This window comes from Hemitrygon akajei, chromosome 9 (assembly GCF_048418815.1).
Source record: "Hemitrygon akajei chromosome 9, sHemAka1.3, whole genome shotgun sequence".
Classification (NCBI taxonomy): Eukaryota; Metazoa; Chordata; class Chondrichthyes; order Myliobatiformes; family Dasyatidae; genus Hemitrygon; species Hemitrygon akajei.
Genome location: NC_133132.1, coordinates 148,922,418 through 148,934,237, shown reverse-complemented (window position 1 = coordinate 148,934,237; position 11,820 = coordinate 148,922,418).

Genomic DNA, 11,820 nt, shown 5'->3' with positions numbered 1-11,820 from the left:
GCAATCCTCTGTTTTCCTGGATGTTTGCAAGGAAAGAGAATTTTATGATGTATATTGTATACATTTCTCTGACATTAAATGTACCTATTGAAACTTTTGAAAAATATAGAGTCCAGGACCCCGAGTCTGTAGCTGAACAAAAGACAGCTTGCCTTCCGCTGAGTGAACTCTGGCAGTGGGTGGCGGGGTGGGTTAGCAACAACTCCAGTTTGGTTGCCACGCCACACTGACCCCAGTGGAGCATACGGAATCTGATGCCTCTCTCGTGGGCGGCTGTCAAGGACGACGCTGTGGGATGAGGTCTAGTCCTTGCCTCAATCGAGGCCACAGAGATCCCTGGCCGCCTGCCGATAAATCAGTGAACCGGACTTGCAGCATTCCACATTAGCAATGTCTAGCCGGGGTCTTGCGATCACAAGAAAAGTGACTAAGACGATCACTCACTGTTAGACGGTACAACACCTTTGTGCACCGACTCCTCCGAAGCCTCTCTGACGCAGGCAGTATCACAATCCAAACCAAGTCCAGTTCCTTCCGTTTCTCCGCCAACGAGCAACTCGCTGATACAGTAGACCTGCAGTATTTAAAGTTCTTAATGTCCAGCAGAGTCTCGTGATCGTAAAAACTATCTGGTTGACCCCACAGAAGCGACTGTGATTGAATGCACCATCAAATTACTGGGAAGGGAAGGTTGGCTCACAAATAGAGAAAGCTTGTAGACAGTGCGAGAAGGAGGATAGACAGATGATAGAGAAGGGACACGCTCAGACCGAAGGTTTAAGATGTGTCTGTTTTAACGCAAGGAGTGTTGTGAACAAAGCGGATGAGCTTACAGCATGGATCAGTACTTGGAGCTATGATGTGGCTGCCATTTCGGAGACTTGGATGGCTCAGGGACAGGAATGGTTATTTGAAGTGCTGGGTTTTAGATGTTTCAGAAGGACAGGGAGGGAGGCAAAAGAGATAGGGGCATGGCACTGTTGTTCAGAGATAGTGGCACTGCTGCAGAGAAGTTGGACGCCATGGAGGGATTGTCTACGGAGTCTCTGTGGGTGGAGGTTAAGAACAGGAAGGGGTCAATAATTTTACTGGGTGTGTTTTATAGGCCACCCAATAGTAACAGGGATATCGAGATCCTGGATCCTGAAAAGGTGTAATAATAACACAGTTGTCATGATGGGAGATTTTAATTTCCTCAATATTGATTGGCATATCCCTAGCGCAAAGGGTTAAAATGGGGTGGAGCTTGTTAGGTGTGTTCATGAAGGTTCCTTGACATACTATGTAGATAAGCCTACAAGGGGAAAGGCTGTGCTTGATTTGGTATTGGGAAATGAACCTGGTCAGGTGTCAGATCTCTCAGTGGGAGAGCATTTTGGAGACAGTGATCATAATCCTATCTCCTTTACAAAAGCATTGCAGAGAGATGGGAACAGACAGGTTAGAAAAGTGTTTAATTGGAGTAAGGGGGGTAATGAGGCTATCAGGCAGGAAATTGGAAGCTTAATTGGAAACAAATGTTCTCAGGGAAAAGTACGGAAGAAATGTGCAAAATGTTCGGGGGATATTAGTGTGGAGTGTGCATAGGTACGTTCCAATGAGACAGGGAAGTTACGGTAGGGTACAGGAACTGTGGTTTACAAAGGTTGTAATAAATCTAGTCAAGAAGAAAAGAAAAGTTTACAAAAGGTTCAGAGAGCTAGGTAATATTTGAGATCTAGAAGATTATAAGGCTAACAGGAAGCAGTTTAAGAAGGAAATTAGGAGAGCCAGAAGGGGCCATGAGAAGGCCTTGGCGGGCAGAATTAAGGAAAATCCCAAGGCATTCTACAAGTATGTGAAGAGCAAGAGGACAAGACGTGAAAGAATAGGACCTGTCAAGTGTGACAGTGGGAACGTGTGTATGGAACTGGAGGAAACAGCAGACGTACTTAATGAATACTTTACTTCGGTATTCACTATGGAAAAGGATCTTGGTGATTGTAGTATGACTTGCAGCAGACTGAAAAGCTTGAGCATGTAGATATTAAGAAAGAGGATGTGCTGGAGCTTTTGGAAGGCATCGTTCATCAGGACTCCTGAGTCTTGATGAAGGGTCTCGACCTGAAACGTTGACTGCTTCTTTCAACGGATACTGCCCGACCTGCTGAGTTCATCCAACTTTTTTATGCATCTTGATTTGACCACAGCATCTGCAGTGTACTCTGTGTTTAATATTCTGCATGGAAGTTGGTGACCAGTGGTGTGTCTCAGGGATCTGTTCTGGGACCCTTACTGTTTGAGATTTTTATAAATGACCTGAATGAGGAAGTGGAGGGAAGGGTTAGTAAGTCTGCTGATGACACAAAGGTTAAGTGTGTTGTGGATAGTGTGGAAGGCTGTCAGAGGTTACAGCGGGACATTGATCGGATGCAAAACTGGGCTGAGAAGTGGCAGATGGAGTTCAATCCAGATAAGTGTGAAGTGGTTCATTTTGGTAGGTCAAACATGATGGCAGAATATAGTATTAATGGTAAGACTCTTGGCAGTGTGGAGGATCAGAGGGATCTTAGGGTCTGAGTCCATAGGACACTCAAAGCAGCTGTGCAGGTTAACTCAGTGGTTAAGAGGGTGTACAGTGTATTGGCCTTCATTAATTGTAGAATTTAATTTAGGAGCCGAGAGGTAATGTTGCAGCTATATAGGACTCTGGACAGACCCCACTTGGAGTACTGTGCTCAGTTCTGGTCACCTCACTATAGGAAGGATGTGGAAGTCATAGAAAGGGTACAGAGGAGATTTGCAAGGACATTGCCTGGATTGGAGAGCATGCCTTATGAAAACAGGTTGAGTGAACTTGGCCTTTTATCCTTGGAGCGAAGGAGGATGAGAGGTGATCTGATAGAGGTGTATAAGATGATGAGAGGCATTGATCATGTGGATAGTCAGAGGCTTTTTCCCGGGGCTGAAATGGTTGCCACAAGAGGGCAGAGGTTTAAGGTGCTGGGGAGTAGGTACAGAGGAGATGTCTGGGTAAGTTTTTCACTCAGAGAGTGGTGAGTGCATGGAATGGGATGCCAGCAACAATGGTGGAGGCAAATTTTATAGGGTCTTTTAAGAGACTTTTGGATAGGGACATGGAGCTTAGAAAAATAGAGGACTATGGGTAAGCCTAGTAATTTCTAAGGCAGGGACATGTTTGTCACAACTTTGTGGGCCGAAGGTCCTGTATTGTGCTGTAGGTTTTCTATGTTTCTAAATTAGACATTGTATTCCTGCATATCAGCTGTGCTTAATCATTCCTCTTCTGCTGTTAGTCCCCTCCAATGTACACTCTCATCCTGATGAATCTCAACCCCTCTTTCAGCAACTATTCAATTTTGCCTGGACACACCCTACCACAGACATTCAGTTTGGTTCTCTCCAAACCCTCCACACCTTACCCTGCAACTTAAAGTTTGCTTTAATTCTAATCTTCCACGTCAGATGTAAGGTCATTGACTTGAAACATTAACTTTATTTCTGTTTCAACAGAAGCTGCCTGACATAGTAGGGATTTTCAACATTAGGGGCATTATTTTTCTAATTGCTTTTTCAATTTCCAAGATCAGCAATATTCTGCTTTTGAAACAGTGGGGTATGGGCAGCCTTTCTTTCCAGTAAGAATGGGCATACAGAATATATACAAGGCAATTATATATGAATTATAGGCATGATTCTAACAAAAGTGAATTAAAATGGATTAATATTAACCATATGGTATGGTTAAATATTAATGGGCATTTCTGAGAAAAGAGCAGGTTTATACTTTGACTGTGGAATTAAATCAACAGTCACATTGTATAGATTTTTGGGGGAATTACGCAACTGGAATGTGACTTCAGCAGAAACACGATAGTATTGATTATGGGTCAATTACCACAACTCACCAAATTTGTCTGGGTACTTCCTGGAGCAATTCACCTTTATGTATCTGACATAATTTCTGCCTTATTTGTAGATAAGAAACTGTCATTTCTCATGCAAAATTACTTCAGAAGCATTACAAGGGAAATTGGAACAAGTTTTACCTAGGGTGATTAGCATTGAACTGACAAATTACCCCCACATCCATAAGTCTCATCTTTTCTCCTTTTGTGATCCCAGTGATCTTGATTCTCTGCCATTATGATGTTTTCGACATCCATAATGCTCTGATGGTCCAGGCCTCCTGCTGGTTATGATTTTGCCAAGTTCCTCTTTGCACCTCCCTGCATCAAGCATATTCCCTCTGCGCAACTATATGGTTGGCCCAAGGCCACTGAAACTGTGATTCCTTGAGGTCCCTAATGAAGGCCCACATTCTTAACACACTACTTCCCTGACCAGCAGTCTTGTTCCCACACCTGTTAGATTTTGAAGATGTACCCTACACTCCCGCCAAAGAGCAAGCACTGATCCTCATCTGGTATCCCATTCTGGCAACCTACCTAACAAGCAACCTAACACCAGTCTTTGAGTTTTTGACCTCCAGCCCATGCCTTTGACCCTCACAGTTATTCCCCTATTCTATCATGGGTATCATATTTGAAATACAGTAAACACTGTGATTGATATAAATGAATCATTAAGTCATTGCAAATTATCCAAGATTCATTTTTCTTTTCCAAGAACATTACTAATCAGTAGGTAACTACCTTCATATTAACACACACCAAAATGCTAGAGGAACTCAGCAGGTCAGGCAGCATCTATGGAAGTCGATGCTTTGTGCCAAGACCTAACTAATTTAAAGCTTTTCAATGCTACTGTAGAAGAAATATCAGTTTTTTTCTCAATCAAATACACTAACAAGTGCAATGTTAGAATTAGTTGTATGGTGAACTACATTCAACACAATGCTGTACCATACCTTCCCTTCCCCATGATCTTTCATTCAAACAAAACAGACCTATTTCAGTGGAAGAATAAATTTCAGAATTTTGGAAGCAGTATTTTATTACACCAGCACCATTCAATGTTATAAAATTGTATAAATAAATGCATACTTGTGGAATAGTTTTTGCTGTGTGATGACTCTAGATTTGCTGAACGCTTAAATAAAACAACCACCAGGAGGCCAACAAACTTGTTTTGACAAAGCTTTTATTTCCAGGCGATTTATTCATTTTTGAGATCTCTACCTGACTTTTGTTTTTCATTTGACTAGTGAACTTTGAACGTTAGGTGGTCTTTCCTGTCTTTTTCTCTGACTGAAAATGGGGAAAGATAGAAACACAGAAACATAGAAAACCTACAGCACATTACAGGCCCTTTGGCCCACAAAGTTGTGCCAAACATGTCCCAGCCTTAGAAATTACTAGGCTTACCTATAGCGTTCTATTTTTCTAAGATCCATGTACCTATCCAAAAGTCTCTTAAAAGACCCTATTGTATCCACCTCCACCACCGTTGCTGGCAGCCCATTCCACGCACTCACCACTAACCCCTGACATCACCTCTGCACGTACTTCCGAGCACCTTAAACCTGTGTCCTCTTATGGCAGCCATTTCAGCCCTGGGAAAAAGCCTCTGACTATCCACACAATCAATGCCTCTCATCATCTTATACACCTCTATCAGGTCACCTCTCATCCTCCGTCACTCCAAAGAGAAAAGGCTGAGTTCACTCAACCTGTTTTCATAAGGCATGCTCCCCAATCCAGGCAACGTCCTTGTAAATATCCTCTGCACTCTTTCTATGGCTTCCACATCCTTCCTGCAGTGAGGCGACCAGAACTGAGCACGGTACTCCAAGTGGGGTCTCATCAGGGTCTTATATAGCAACATTACCTCTCGGCTCCTAAATTCAATTCCACGATTGATAAAGGCCAATGCGCTGTACGCCTTCTTAACCACAGAGTCAACCTGCGCAGCTGCTTTGAGCGTCCTATGGACTCAGACCCCAAGATCCCTCTAATCCTCCATACTGCCAAGAGTCTTACCATTAATATTATATTCTGTCCACTTCCTCATCCAGGTTATTTATAAAAATCACGCAGAGTAGGGATCCCAGAACAGATCCCTGAGGCACTCCAGTGGTGACCGACCTCCATGCAGAATATGACCCATCTACAACCTCTCTTTGCCTTCTGTGGGCAAGCCAGTTCTGGATCAACAAAGCAATGTCCCCTTGGATCCCATGCCTCCTTACTATCTCAATAAGCCTTGCATGGGGTAGGTTATCAAATACCTTACTGAAATCCATATACACTACATTTACTGCTCTTCCTTCATCAATGTGTTCCATCATATCCTCAAATAATTCAATCAGGCACGTAAGGCAGGACCTGCCCTTGACAAAGCCATGTTGACTATTCCTAATCATATTATACCTCTCCAAATGTTCATAAATACTGCCTCTCAGGATCTTCTCCATCAACTTACCAACCACTGAGGTAAGACTCACTAGTCTATAATTTCCTGGGCTATCTCTACTCCCTTTCTTGAATAAAGGAACAACATCCCCAACCCTCCAATCCTCCAGAACCTTTCCCATCCCCATTGATGATGCAAAGATCACTGCCACAAGCTCAGCAATCTCCTCCCTCGCCTCCCACAATAGCCTGGGGTACATCTCATCCAGTCCCAGTGACTTATCCAACTTGATGCTTTCCAAAAGCTCCAGCACATCCTCTTTCTTAATATCTACATGCTCAAGCTTTTCAGTCTGCTGCAAGTCATCACTACAATCACCAAGATCCTTTTCCATAGTGAATACCGAAGTAAAGTATTCATTAAGTACATCTGCTGTTTCCTCCAGTTCCATACACACGTTCCCACTGTCACACTTGATTGGTTCTATTCTTTCACATCTTGTCCCCTTGCTCTTCACATACTTGTAGAATGCCTTGGGGATTTTCTTAATCCTGCCCGCCAAGGCCTTCTCATGGCCCCTCCTGGCTCTCCTAATTTCCTTCTTAAACTCCTTCCTATTAGCCTTATAATCTTCTAGATCTTTAACATTAGCTAGCTCTCTGAACCTTTTGTAAGCTTTTCTTTTCTTCTTGACTCAATATTGTACAGTCTTTGGGGATTTTTGTTGGTGGAATGAGGTTCGTCTGTATCTGTTGTTGGTGGAAGCCTGATTTTTTGCCTACTAAAGCAGCAATGAGCAGGAAGCGGCCTCCTACTTCATGTAAATGTTTGTCCCCAGTTGAGAACTCTGTCAAGATTGTTTAAGGTGGACAGTACCTATAAAAATTATTCTCTCTCCTGGGGTTTTTTCATGTTTTATTGTTTACTACATTGAATCACAGTGAAACTAATTTGGCTTTTTTGACACTGATCGACAGAAAAATACTCTTTCATGTCAAAGTGAAAACAAATCTCTACAAAGCGAATTAAATTAATTCCAAATATAAAACACAAAATAATTGATTGCATAAGCACTCACCCCTTTTAATATGACACACTTTCACTGTTGCAGCTAATTGGTTTTAGTAGTCACATAATTAGTTAAATTGAGATCAGCTGTGTGCATTCAAGAGTTTTCAATTGATTGTCGTAAAAATACACCTGTATCCGGAAGGTCTGACTGCTGGTGAGTCAGTGTTCTGGCAAGAACTACACCATGACAACAAAAGAACACCCTAGGCAACTCTGTGCAAAGGTTATTGAAAAGCACAAGTCAGGAGATAGACATAAGAAGATTTCCAAGTAACTGAATATCCCGTGGAGTACAGTGAAGTTAATTATCAAGAAATGGAAAGAAAAGGGCACAGCTGTAACTCTGCCTAGAGAAGGCCATCCTCAAAAACTGAGTGTATGTGCAAGAAAGAGATGAGTGAGGGAAGTCAACAAGAGACCTATGACAAATCTGGAGGAAAAAGCTTCAGAGGCTGCGATGGGAGAGACTGTGCATGCAACAACTGTTGCATGGGTGCTTAGTTGCAGCTTTACGGGAGAGTGGCAAAGAGAAAGCTGTTGAAAAAAAAATCTCACATGAATCTCAGCTAGAGTTTGCCAGAAGGCATGTGGGAGACTCTGAAGTCAGCTGAAAGAAGGGTCTATGGTCTGATGAAACCAAAATTGAGCTCTTTGGCCATCAGAGTAAGCCAAACATCACACATCATCAAAAACACACCGTCCCTACCGTGAAGCATGGTGGTGGCTGCATCATGCTGTGGGGATGTTTTACTACAGCAGGCCCTGGAAGGCTTGTGAGGGTAGAGGGTAAAATTAATTACTGAAATATAGGGAAGTCCTGGAGGAAAACCCGATGCAGTTTGCAAGAGAACTGTGACTTGGGAGAAGATTTTATTTCCAGCAAGACAATGACCCCAAGCCTAAAGCCAAAACAATGAAGTTAATGTTTTGGAGTGGCTAAATCAGAATTCAGACCTCAATCCAATTGAGAATTTGTGGCTGAACTTGAAAAGAGCCTACGGAATCTGACAGATTGAGCAGTTTTGCAACAAAGAATGGGGGAAAATTGCAGTGTCCAGATGTGCAAAGCTGATAGAGACCTGTCCACACAGACTCAAGGCTGAAATTGCTGCCAAAGATGCACCTACTAAATACTGACTTGAAGGTGGGTGGGGGTGAATGCTTATGCAATCAAATATTTTGGGATTTATATTTGTAATTAATGTAAATCACTTTGCAGAGATCTGTTTTCACTTTGAGAAGAAAGTCTTTTTTTTTCAGACCGAGGGTGTAGCTATGGGCACTCGCATGGGCCCCAGCTATGCCTGCCTCTTTGTGGGTTATGTGGAACAGTCTATGCTCCAAATCTATACCGGTACTGCTCCCCAACTTTTCCTTTGCTACATTGACGACTACATTGGTGCTGCTTCCTGCACCCACGCTGAGCTCGTCAATTTTATCGACTTTGCCTCTAACCTTCACCCAGCCCTCAAATTCACTTGGTCCATCTCGGACACTTCTCTCCCCTTTCTCGATCTCTCGGTCTCCATCTCTGGAGATAGGCTGTCCACTGACATCTTCTATAAACCCACTGACTCCCATAACTACCTTATTTATACCTCTTCACACCCTGCCAAATGTAAAAATGCTATTCCCTATTCCCAGTTCCTCCGCCTCCACCGCATCTGTTCCCAGGATGAGGCTTTCCCTTCCAGGACATCCCAAATTGCTTCTTTCTTTAAGAATTGTGGTTTCCTTTCTGCTGTCATCACCGATGCCCTTACCCGCATCTCCTCCATTTCCCGCACTTCGGCCCTCACCCCATCACCACAACAGGGACCGTGTTCCCCTTGTCCTCACCTACCACCCCACCAGCCTCCGGATCCAGCATATTATCCTCCGCAACTTACGCCACCTTCAACAGGACCCCACCACTACGGACATCTTTCCCTCTCTACCCCTCTCTGCTTTTTGCAGGGATCGTTCCCTCTGCAACTGCCTGGTCCACATGTTCCTCCCCACAGATCTCCCACCTGGCACTTATCCCTGTAAGCGCAAGTGCTACACCTGTCCCTACACCTCCTCTCTTACCACCATTCAGGGCCCCAAACAGTCCTTCCAGGTGAGGCAACTCTTCACTTGTGAGTCTGTTGGGGTAATCTATTGCATCCGGTGCTCCCGGTGTGGCCTCATCTACATCGGCAAGACCCGACGCAGATTGGGGGACCGCTTCGTTGAGCACCTATGCTCCGTCTGCCACAACAGACAGGATCTCCCGGTTGCCACTCACTTCAACTCCCCTTCACATTTCCATTCGGATATTTCCATACCTGGCCTCCTCTACTGCCATGATGAGGCCAAACTCAGGTTGGAGGAGCAATACCTCATATACCGTCTGGGTAGTCTCCAGCCCCTTGGTATGAACATCGAATTCTCCAACTTCCAGTAATTCCCTCCCTCTCCCTTCCCCCATCCCAGTTTCACTCTGCCTCCTCTTCCAGCTGCCTATCACCTCTCTCATGATTCTGCCTTCTACTACTAACCATAGTGCTTTCCCCTTAGATTGCTTCTTCACCTCTCCTGCCTATCCCCTCCCTACTTCCCCTCCCCCATCCCTTTGATTTTTCCTCTGATTGGTTTTCCACCCTCCCCCTACCATCTTTATGGGGCCCCTGCCCCATCCTTCTTCAGTCCTGACGAAGGGTCTCAGCCCAAAACGTTGACTGCTCCTTTCAACGGATGCTGCCCGACCTGCTGAGTTCATCCAGCTTGTTTATATGTGTCCTTTTTTTCTGTTGATCAGTGTCAAAAGAGCCAACTGAAATCCACTATGATTCAATGTTGTAAAACAATAAAACATGAAAACTTCCAAGGGATGGGGGAATTGAATACTTTTTATAGGCACTGTAAGAGTAGAATAAAGCCATTTTGCCCATCAAGTATGCTCTGCCTTTTAATCAAGTCTGATTTTTTTCAACCCATTCTCCAGCCTTTTCCCCAGGATTCTTAACACTCTTACCAATCAGGAAGCTATCAATCCCCAATTTAAATACACACAGTCTGTATTTACAGTGGAGATTTGGCCTCCACAACCCTCTGTGACAATGAATTCCACAGATTCACCTCCCTCTGATTAAAGGAATCCCTCCTCATCTCTGTTGAAATTCCTCCTTATCTCCATTTTAAAGAGATGTTCCTTTATTCTGAGGCTGTGTACTTGGACCCTGGACTCTCCTACTATTGGAATCATCCTCTCCATGTCCACTTTATCCAGCCCTTTCAGTATCCACTAGGTTTCACTGAGATCACCCGGCATCCTTCTGAACTCCCTCGAGCACAGGCCAGAAATATCAAACACTCCTTATAGCTTAAACCTTTCATTCCTGGGAATATTCTTGTGAATCTCACCTTAATTCTCTCCAGGGTCAGCATATCTTTTCTTAGATACAGGACCAAAAACTGCTCACAATAGTCCAAATGCTGTCTGAACAATAACTGACAAAGCCTCAGCCTACATCCTTGCATTCCCATTCTGGTCCTTTCAAAATGAATGCTAACAATACATTTGCTTTCTATACTACCAACTCAATCTGCAAATCAAGTTTAAGGGAATCCTGAACTAAATCTCCCAAGTTCCGTTGTATCACTGATTTCTGAATTTTCTCCCCATTCAGAAAATAGTCTGCATCTTTATTCTTGCTGCCAAAGTGCTTAAACCCATGGTTTTCCATTTATCACTACTTTGTCCAGTCTCCCAATCAGTTTAACTAACTTCACACCAATTTTCCAAAACTTCAAGGCCAAACAAAAGCTATATATCTTTTTTCCTGCTGCAATTAAGCACTGCTCTTGATCTAAATCTATTTAACGTGCTGGTAACATGGGATCTTAAGAGTTAACAATATTATTGGTTTTTGAATGTTAATTGGGAGACAGTGTTTGAAAGTACAGGCTGTTTTGACAGGTTTATCTTTTGTTTGCTATGGAAGAGTAAATCAGCTTTTCACTAGAGTTTACCAGAGGATAGTAATTTAAAGCACAAGACCATATTGAAGTCAATTAGTAAGGATGATTTCTCTGGGTACTTGGAGGCATGTGATAAAATAGGTTGCAGTCAGCATGATTTCCTCAAGGGAAAATCTTGCCTGACAAATCTTCATGAATTCTTTGAAGAAATAACAAACAGGATAGACAAGGGAGAATCCGTGGATGTTGTATACTTGGATTTTCAGAAGGCTTTTGACTAGGTGTCATACATGAAGGTACTTAACAAACCTATAAACCCGTGCTATTGCATGAAAGGTTCTATCATGGATAGAGCCATGGCTGATTGGCAGAAGCCAATGAGTTGGAATAAAGGGAGCCTTTTCTGGTTGGCTGCCAGTGACTAGTGGTGTTCGACTGGGGTCTGTGTTGGGACAGATTCTTTTTTACGTTATATGTCAATAATTTGAA